This window comes from Neoarius graeffei, chromosome 4 (assembly GCF_027579695.1).
Source record: "Neoarius graeffei isolate fNeoGra1 chromosome 4, fNeoGra1.pri, whole genome shotgun sequence".
NCBI lineage: Eukaryota > Metazoa > Chordata > Actinopteri > Siluriformes > Ariidae > Neoarius > Neoarius graeffei.
The window spans coordinates 46844898-46855679 of NC_083572.1; the positions used below are offsets into that span (position 1 = coordinate 46844898).

Here is a 10782-nt window from a genome sequence, read left to right on the forward strand (position 1 = left end):
GAAGGGCAACAACTGATACATTTTTACAAACAGCCAATAGGGAGGTCGCAACGTTCAGGCTCTTCTTTGCTCAGACACTCAGTAATTCACTTATTATCACATGGAGACATGATAGTAGTCCACCTTCCCGCTCTCTCCATTCAGTCAGCGAACGTCACACAGGAAGTGAACCCCAGCGGGTCATAGAAACTTGCGCAGGAGAAGAATGACTTATTTGTAGGCTACAGAAACTTTGAGGAACGAAATAAAAACCGGTATTAACCGGTTACCATTATTTTTAATAAGCGTTTCTGTTCCGGAACATAAAAAATAATAAAGTTTCTGGTTTCGTTTCTGTTCCATGTGAAATAGAAAAAGTTCCCGGTTTTCGTTTTCGTTCCTTGAACCGGTTCAAAGCCCTGGTTGTCAGTGGGCCTGGAGAAGCAGCTGAGATTTCCACAGCACATTATTGGCTCCACCCTGAGGCCAGATATCCTTCTGGTCTCAGACAGCACCAAGAACATGATTATCATGGAGCTGACAGTGCCATGGGAGGACCGCCTGGGGGAGGCCCATGAAAGGAAGAAGACCAAATATGAACATCTAGTGGCAGACTGTCGAGAGCAGGGCTGGAAGGCAAGGTGTATGCCCATTGAAGTAGGCTGCAGAGGATTTGTGGGCTACTCACTCCACAAAGCACTCAGTGTACTGGGCATCACAGGAGGAGCAAGGAGCAGAGCCATCAAGAACATCACCAAAGCAGCTGAGAGAGCCTCAAGATGGCTCTGGATAAAGAGAGAGGGTCCATGGGGACAAGTGAATGCCACCTGAACACACACCGCGGCCTGATCAACCATGGTGGGGTCGCCTGGGTGAGGGTGTCTGTGGTATACCTGGAAAAATATTGTTTGTTCCTCACAGAGTAACCGTTGCAGTGACAGGTAGTGTACATATCAGTCACCCTTTTTGGAGGCTGTAGTACATGAGAGTCCAGTAGGGGGCATATGGGGATTAGCAGAGGTCAAGGTTGGTGTTGAATGTACAAGAAGTGTAACTGGAAGTAGGGGGAGGCCAGGTGGTTGTTGTTATCCTGCCATGCTGTTTATGGTCCAGTAAAAAACCTGCTAAACTATATTCCTGCTGTGTGGACATTCGTTCTGTTTTTTTTTTAATGAAGATGCAACATCATTTTGGCGACGAGGTGTAGTTTGGTGGGAAGGAAGCCATCGTACGGACATTAAAGACGTAAAAAAAAGGACAAAGAGAGAGAAACGCCAGCTGGGCGGGAGGTAAAGCGGGAGGTAAAGATGGCTACAATTGGCACGGTAGTAGCATTTGATCCCAAGAATCAGACGTGAGATGAGTATACTGAAATGCTTGAACAGTTTTTCGCAGCCAATGAAATTAACGAGGAGGAAAAACAAAGAACTATACTGATAAGTGTCGTCGGAGCAGCAACCTACAGCCTGATGCGTAACCTGCTCAGCCCGGCTAAGCCCAAAGACAAAACCTTCCAAGAGCTGGTTCTCCTGATGAAAAATCATTTTGATCCAAAACCCAGTGAAATTGTGCAAAGGTACAAATTTGACTCCCGCACCCACAAGCCCAATGAAACAGTCATGGAATACGTGGTGGAGCTGCGTCGCCTAGCTCAAGATTGTAACTATGGTGGCACGTTGCAACAGATGTTGAGAGACAGGATCGTCTGTGGAATCAACAATGACAGAATCCAAAGACGTCTCCTGTCGGAAGCGGAGCTCGCTTTTGACAAGGCTCTGTCAATCGCCATGTCGCTGGAGACTGCAAACAAAAATGCCCAGGATCTGCAGACCTCGGGTGCGACAGCAAAATGCTTCAGCATAACCAAGGGGCAGCGGGAGACTCGCACCTTTAAAGGAGAAAGTAGAGTGTGTTATCGATGCAACGGAACCAGGCACACAGCAGCGGACTGTAAGTACAAACAAGAAAAATGTCATGCTTGTGGTAAAGTGGGACACTTAGCAAGAGCTTGTTGGAGCAAAACTAAAAAGAGTGGATTTGTAAAAATAAAGAAGGAGACAAAGCAGAGTTCACATTATCGTTCTCACAAAGTACATGATGCAGAGGATGTAACAAAGAGTGATAGTTCAGAAGAGGACCCCTTCACATTGAACTGCATCCAGTGCAAACAAGAGTGTCAGAGCAAGCTGTACAGATTAGGGTGCTGGAGTGTGGGGTACCTGAGAAAAGTAGATCCCTACACTGTAGATATGCAACTTGAGGGAAAGGATGTCAATTTCGAAATTGATACCGGATGTTGCTTAACAGTAATGAATGAAGAGACATTCAAAGGGACATGGAAACACACCAAACCCCCTAGTCTGAGGCCTATGAAAATTAAGCTGGAAACTTACACAAGGGCAGTACCGGTTCACCCAATACGCACACTACGCATGTTGCGTAGGGCCCCGCAAACTCATAGAGGCCCCGTGGGGAAAAGAAAAAAAACAAAACGTGATGACATGACCGTCCGTCGTGCTGCTTGTGTACGTCAGATTCCCAGTGCATGTGCATCAACCTAGCAAGATGAAGCGGAGTTATCCCTCGGGGAGTGAAAAAAGGAAAAAGAAACTGCATGAAAATGAACAGCGGGAACAGCAGTCAGGTAACTCTCCTCTCCGGGTGGGAGAGTGGGAGGGATGGGGCTAGTCGGTGTTTGACCTACATAACAGGGCGGTGAGCCCTGGGTGACCCCGGACGGTCTCCGTGTGCGTCTTGCTGGCTTCTACAATTTAAGTGTTATATCAATCGTTCTGAGTGTAGTTACACCTGCACTTATACAAAATGGAAAGTAATGGATAAATATTTACTAAGATTGAATTTTGTTTGCTTGGATAGCCCACAGGCAAATATAGATGCAGATATATTAGTGAATAAATAAAACTCGTGAAATATTATGACAATGGTGCTAAAGAGGCTAAATAATAATCTAAATCACCTACATTTTAAGTACAGTATCTGAAGGTAAAACAAGTGCAGCCAATTTGATGGAGCTGAATTAATAGTAGCCTTATCTATATTTTACTTCTTCAACATTGTGGTTGACTCCACAATAGCATCCATTGATGAACGATTTGAAACTCTGAACCAGGTGAAGACTAAATATGGAGTAGTGCTGAACTTCAGCACTGCATGTCAGATGTCTAGTGACTCCTTAAAGGCTCAGTGTATGGACCTTGAGAAAACTCTGACCTTCAACCAAGACTGTGACATCAGTGGAGTTGATCTGGCAAACGAAATCAAGAATTTACCTGACCTACCATCAGCTAATATGACTGCCTTTGAGCTGCTTTCTTGCCTTTGTGAGAAAAATCTGGAGGAACTCTATCCTAACCTTTGGATAGCCCTGAGAATTGCTGTCACTCTGCCTGTGACAGTTGCCTCAGCTGAGAGGAGCTTCAGCAAGTTAAAAATGATCAAAAACTATTTGAGATCTTCCATGTCCCAGGAACGTCTGAGTGGTTTGGCCATCATGAGCATCAACCATGATGTGGGGAAGCAAATATCATATGATGACATTATTGATGATTTTGCATCCAGAAAGTGCAGAAAGGGACATTTTTAATGGTGAGTAATTTGTTACACATTTAGTTCGATTTGATTTAGTCTGATTTGGTCTGTATTTATTTGGAGTTAGACCAACAGGTGGCGACACTAGTGCAATATGTTTAAAGGGGGGGATGAGTGGAAGCACTGGGTGTCAGGTGCGACTGTTGAACATTTTGGGGTTCAGTTAAGAGGGCCCCTTAGCAGAATTTTGCCTAGGGCCCCATGGAGGTCTGAACCGGCTCTGCACAAGGGGTCCTGTTAAGGTGATGGGGACAACGCTTGTCAGAGTCAGATACAAGCAGCAGGAAAGGAATCTGCCCCTTGTGGTGGTCGAAGGAGACAGCCCCAGCTTGCTAGGATGGGGCTGGCTAGAGGAAATATGTCTGGACTGGACAGAAATAAAAAACAGTCGTAAAGCCAGAAAAGTGCACCAGGTCAAGACAATAGAAAATCCACTACCGCAAATGTTAAATAAACATGAGGATGTATTCAAAGATGAGTTGGGCACCCTGATAGGCACCAGAGCTACCATTCATGTAAAACATGATGCCCCCCCGCGTTTCTTCCGTCCACGATCTGTTCCCTTTGCCATGCGAGCAAAAGTAGACGAGGAAATAGACAGACTGTTGAAAGAAGGCATCATCTCGCCAGTGAAATACGCTGAATGGGCGGTGCCAGTTGTACCAATTCTGAAGCCAACAGGGACTATAAGTCTGTGTGGAGATTACAAGCTTACGGTAAATACAGTGGCTTCCCTGGAACAGTATCCAATACCCCGAATGGGGGACCTGTTTGCAGCACTTTCTGGAGGAAAGCAGTTCTCCAAATTGGACATGAGCCACGCCTACCAACAAATACTCCTGAATGACGAATCCAAAAAGTATGTGACAGTGAACACACACCGGGGGCTGTTCACGTACAACAGACTGCCTTTTGGAGTGGCATCTGCACCAGCCATATTTCAGAGGACAATGGAAGGCCTCTTAAAAGGGATACCTCTTGTAGTGGTGTACTTGGATGACATTTTGGTGAGCGGGGTGGATGAGGCAGACCACCTGCGGAATCTGGATGAGGTGTTGTCAAGGTTGGAGGAGGCTGGTTTGCGGTTGAAAAGAAGTAAGTGTGTCTTCATGCAAAAAGAAGTGGAATACTTGGGGCACATAGTGGATGCACAGGGGCTCCATCCTGTGGAGAAGAAAGTTAAAGCCATCATGGATGCCCCTACTCCCACGAATTAATGTTACAGAACTCAAAGCATACTTGGGTTTATTAAACTACTACAACAAATTCCTTCCCAACCTGGCAACCCTGTTAGCTCCCCTTCATGAACTTTAAAGACATGATGTGAGCTGGACATGGCAAAAGAAACTAGAGGAAGCTTTCCAGAAATCAAAGAACCTGCTGAACTCAGCAGATGTGTTAGTTCATTACTCTGCTGACCGACCGCTAGTTCTTGCATGTGATGCATCCCCATACGGTGTGGGCGCGGTATTGTCACACAAAATGGATGATGGCACTGAAAGACCCTTGGGGTTCATGTCACGCACACTCTCACCTACTGAGAAGAGGTATTCTCAGCTTGACAAAGAAGGCTTGGTGGTCATATTTGGCATCAAGAAATTTCACAAATACCTGTATGGCAGAGTTTTCACTATTTATACAGATCATAAACCACTAATCTCTCTCTTCAATGTAAAAAAGCCTATACCTCAGATGGGCTCACTGAGAGTTCAACGATGGGCTGTGACACTGAGCGCCTATGAGTACAACATTGTGTATAGGCCAAGCAAACAACATGCAAATGCAGATGCGCTCAGCAGATTGCCGATGTCAGAAACAGCGCCTGAAAAAGAAATGACGGAGCGAGTATTGATGATGGATGTACTTGATGACACACTGGTTGACACCACACAAATCAAACGCTGAACCGCTAAGGATGTCATCTTGTCCCAAGTCCATGAATACACCTTAAAAGGCTGGCCTGCACAGACAGACGTGCGCTTCAAGCCATATCAACAAAGGAAAATGGAACTGAGTGTGAGGGATGGGTGTGTGCTCTGGGGAGCCAGAGTAATTATTCCCACTAAAGGCAGAGACAAAATACTGAAACTCCTGCACCAGACTCATACAGGCATGTCAAAAATGAAAGGTTTGGCAAGGTCATATGTATGGTGGCCAGGTATGGATGAGAACATTGAGAGAGAAGTGCAGTCATGTGAGGAGTGTCAAAAACACCATAAGTCACCACCTACTGCACCACTACACCCCTGGGAGTGGCCATGGTCCAGGATCTATGTGGACTACGCAGGGCCTTTCCTTGGGGAGATGTTTCTGCTCATTGTCGATGCTCATTCTAAGTGGATGGACATTTACCCTGTGAAATCGGCAACATCACAGGCTACAACTGAGAAACTGTGACAGAGTTTTAGTGTGTTTGGTCTGCCTAAAATGTTTGTCACAGACAATGGAACATGTTTCACCAGTGCTGAATTTGAGACTTTCATGAAACAAAATGGCATTGATCATGTGAGGTCGGCACCTTTCCACCCTTCCTCCAATGGTCTGGCAGAGAGGGCGGTCCAAACCTTCAAGGAGGGGATGAAGAAAATAAAAGGTGACACATTACAAACCAGACTGTCAAGATTTATGTTCAGTTATCGCATCACACCGCATACAACAACAGGCTTGTCACCTGCAGAGTTGATGATGTTATGGAGGCTTAGATCAGCTTTAGGCATTCTCATACCTGATGTGAAAACAAAAGTGCAGCAAAGGCAACTGAAACAGAAAGAAAATCATGACACCAAGAAAAGACTGAGAAGTTTTGCACCAGGGGACAATGTGTTTGTCAGAAACTACTCCTACGGTCCAAAGTGGATCCCAGCTGTCGTCACAAGCTCATCAGGTCCAGTGTCATACACCATCACCATCGGGAATGGTCACACCTTGAAACGGCACGTGGATCAGGTTAGAGCAGGATTGGCAGACACTGTTCCCAGCAATCTGGACATCGTGTTGGAGCCACGGCCTGAGGGAACAGTGGACACTGAGGGCTTCTTGCCTTCAATGATGGACATAACACCACAACCTTCATCGTCTGAGCCACAGGACTTGCAGCCTGCTCCAGAGATCCAGGTTCAACCAAGCTCGGTTGCACCAGTGGTGCGACGTTCCCAGAGAGAGAGACATCCACCTGTGCGTCTCAAGGACTTTGTTAGATAGAGTGAGATCTTTCCAGGAATAGAGCAACAATGCGTTCTGGTCTCACTGGAAGGACGTACCTTCCTAGTCTAGTTTAGAAAAAAAAGAAGTTCCACTACCATATGTTAATGCTTGTTGTGTGTATGATACAGTGTTCATTTACATGTAGGAGCTGTTAACCTAAGGGGGGGGGGAGGAGATGTGGTATAGCTGGAAAATTATTGTTTGTTCCTCACAGAGTAACCGTTGCAGTGACAGGTAGTGTACATGTCAGTCACCCTTTTTGGAGGCTGTAGTACATGAGAGTCCAGTAGGGGGCATATGGGGATTAGCAGAGGTCAAGGTTGGTGTTGAATGTACAAGAAGTGTAACCGGAAGTAGGGGGGGCCAGGTGGTTCTTGTTGCTATCCTGCCATGCTGTTTATGGTCCAGTAAAAAACCCGCTAAACTATATTCCTGCTGTGTGGACATTCATTCTGGTTTTTTTTTTTATGAAGATGCAACAGTGTCTGATGTTGAAAGACCTGAGGACCCCAGGTTACATCACCGATGATGTGTCCAGGTGCACCAGTAGGTGTATTTAAGAACTATCATACTAACTACATCCAGGACATGGAGAACCAAAACTGTGACATCAATCTCTATATGTCACTCGTGAGGAAATCAATGAACTGTTTTGATAAATTTGGGTACTTGTTGTTTGTGAATGTGTCTATATAATAAAAAGAAAATCACACATGAGCTTGAAGAAATGAAGTTTATCTTCTTGTATTGAAAAACTTGTATTTTTCTTACGAAATACATAGCAGATCTGAGTGACATATTTAAATAATATTGGCTGGATTTGAGTGGTCTATCAGACATATTCCATTCAGCTAGCATGATATTGAACGAGTCGAAGACGAGTAGCTAGCTGAATGGAATATGTCTGATAGACCACGAAAAAAGCCAGCTATTATTATTATTATGATTATCTCATCTCATTATCTCTAGCCGCTTTATCCTTTTCTACAGGGTCGCAGGCAAGCTGGAGCCTATCCCAGCTGACTACAGGCGAAAGGCGGGGTACACCCTGGACAAGTCGCCAGGTCATCACAGGGCTGACACATAGACACAGACAACCATTCACACTCACATTCACACCTACAGTCAATTTAGAGTCACCAGTTAACCTAACCTGCATGTCTTTGGACTGTGGGGGAAACCGGAGCACCTGGAGGAAACCCACGCGGACACGGGGAGAACATGCAAACTCTGCACAGAAAGGCCCTCGCCGGCCACGGGGCTCAAACCTGGACCTTCTTGGTGTGAGGCGACAGCGCTAACCACTACACCACCGCGCCACCCTGCAGTCAAGATGAATATTATTATTATTTTCCCTGTGTAATTTACTTAGTTACTTTTAAAAATCAATATCAACAACTACACACAACAGAGCGACCTGGCAGCCAAATTCTCTCAAAATCTTCGACTTTTAATGAAGCAAACCTTGCAGCCATATTTGTTTGCAAACTGTGACAGTTACTCACTAGCGCAGAAGTTTTACATCTCCAACGTGTCTCTTTTCCAGTTTTTTGATGTCTGTTGGTATGTTTTGGTAGCCTTTCGGGTGTTTAGCACATCTTCAGTTTCAGTTTTTAGTTTATTTATTTAGTGATTAATCCTAGCAGTAGCCTCGTCCTAGGATTAACCTCGTCTTCTGTCTTTCCCAGAAGACAAAGAAACGATTTTGCGCATGCACAGCAGAAAAGTTTTGTCATTGGATCTATGCATGAGCTCTGACGTGTGACGTCGTGTTGTCTTGACAACGTGCAATATTGTAACAATATTGCATGCTCATTCTCCATTGAAGAGAGTGGCATAATACATGGAGCGATATGATAACAATATTGCATGCTATCAATAAACCCACTAGAAGGGAATAGAATGCATGCTTTTATTCCATGGAAAGAGTGGCCCGTATGTATAATAATTTCTGATATTTCACTCTGATGACATCACTCCCAGTAGTTTCCCACTGAGTAGACACACGTTGTCAAAATGGCAGACTGGTTCAAAATTAAAATTCTTTTGATTAACTATTTTTTTTTGTGTGTGTGTGTCCATATAATATAAAGAACATTACATGGTGGCGTGAAGATGTGAAGTTTATCTTCTTGTGTTGAAAATACTTTCACATGTTTGCTTTGATCACTCATGAATATGTTCACTACTTGGAGATTTTTTTTATGATACCAACACAAATGCTGTACAATATAACAAAACAAAGACAATAGACAAAGACAATAGTGCATAGACAGTGATTAAAAGATTTGTCATGAACAAAGGGAAGAGGTAAATTTTTAGAGTGCAAATTAAATCATTAAGTGATTTATACAGTGTCATTGATTTGTAGTACATACACCATACCAGTCAAAAGTTTGTACACCCCTACTGATTCATAGGTTTTTCTGTATTTTGACCATTTTCTACACTGCAGAAAAATACTGAAGACATCAAAACTCTGAAACAGCATATGGAACACACACTGAACTATGTGACAAACAAAAAGTATTTAAATACATTCATATTTTAGATTCTTCAAAGTAGCCACCATTTATTCCTCCCTTTACCCCCCCGGCCTCCGGAATGACAGACCATACAAGAAATAAGAGGATATAAAAAGTTACAACAACAGAGATCTTAGACATAAAAAAGAGCAATGACAAAAAAAGACAAAAGGCAGGAAAAATAAACCAAAGACAGATTAAAAAACACAAAAACAAACAAACAAAAAAACCTTGGAATACTTTTACAGTGATCGTGATGCATAAGGAGAGCAAAAGAGAGAGAGCAAAACCCCATCATCCCCCAGCCACTGGTGAAGCAGGCAGGTGCCCGATGCAGACACGGCAACCACTGACAGGCACATACCGCTGCACCCAGCACCCCAGACAGATCAACACAGGACAGCAGGCATGAGGGTGGAACTGGCATGAGTGCGCAGCTTTGTCCTCACCCTGCACTGTGACGACCTCAGGCCATCTCTCCAGCAGCTCAATGTCAGTCCAGCCATGGGCACCTTCAGATGCCAGGTGGTCCACAGTACATAGGGCATGGTTGGTGCTCCAGGCATCAGCACCCTCTTCCAGGAACATTTATTTTCTTTCCCCTGTCGACAGGTAGCCATGCCAAGTTGTTAGTTGGGAAGAGGTGTGGACCTGAGCTATGCATTATTGGATATTAGCACCATGGTTCCGCAGCAGGTGTACAGTGCTTGTGTGGCCTATTGAGATCATAACATTCATTGACAAGCAAAGGTCTAGACTCAACCTGCCGCACTTTGGTGCCCAGCTTCACCAGCCCACACACTGCCCCAGCTTGGCTCATCCGAGTCGCCAGATGCAGCAATGTTTACCACCATCTGCCCCATGTCCACACCAGTGCCCATTTGCTAAGCCATCAGCCAGGACATGGCAGAGTATCAACTTGATTGACCCCACACTTGTTAATAATAATAATAATAATAATAATAATAATAATAATAATAATTATTATTATTATTATTATTATTATTATTATTATTATTATTATTAAATTATATATACAATATAGATACAGTTGTGGTGAGAAGTTTACATACAGTGACATGAATGTCATCTTGGATATGAATGTCATGGCAATATTTGGGCTTTCAGTAATTTCTTTGAACTGTTCTTTTTCTGTGGCAGATTACATTGAAAAAAACACACTAGAATTTGGTGCACAAGTTTTAATTTTCTTTGAGTTTTCTGAAATCAACACAGGGTCAAAATTATACATACAAGGTCAAAAATAAACATACAGCACACCTAATATTTGGGTAAACTGTCTCTTTGCAAGATTCACCTTGACCAAACATGTTTGTTTACCGTGAATAAGCTTCTGGCAGAATTCTGGCTGGATATTTCACGACTCTTCATGGTAGAATTGGTAGAGTTCAAATTTTTTTTTTTCTTGGCATGGAATCGACTTATAAGCAAGGTCCATATATTT

At 43.8% G+C, this 10782-nt stretch overlaps 1 pseudogene; it reads left to right on the forward strand.

The window, feature by feature from the left end:
• The first annotated feature begins 1286 nt into the window (after positions 1–1286).
• LOC132884581 (uncharacterized protein K02A2.6-like) lies at positions 1287–6789 on the forward strand (annotated as a pseudogene).
• Positions 6790–10782: the final 3993 nt, after the last annotated feature.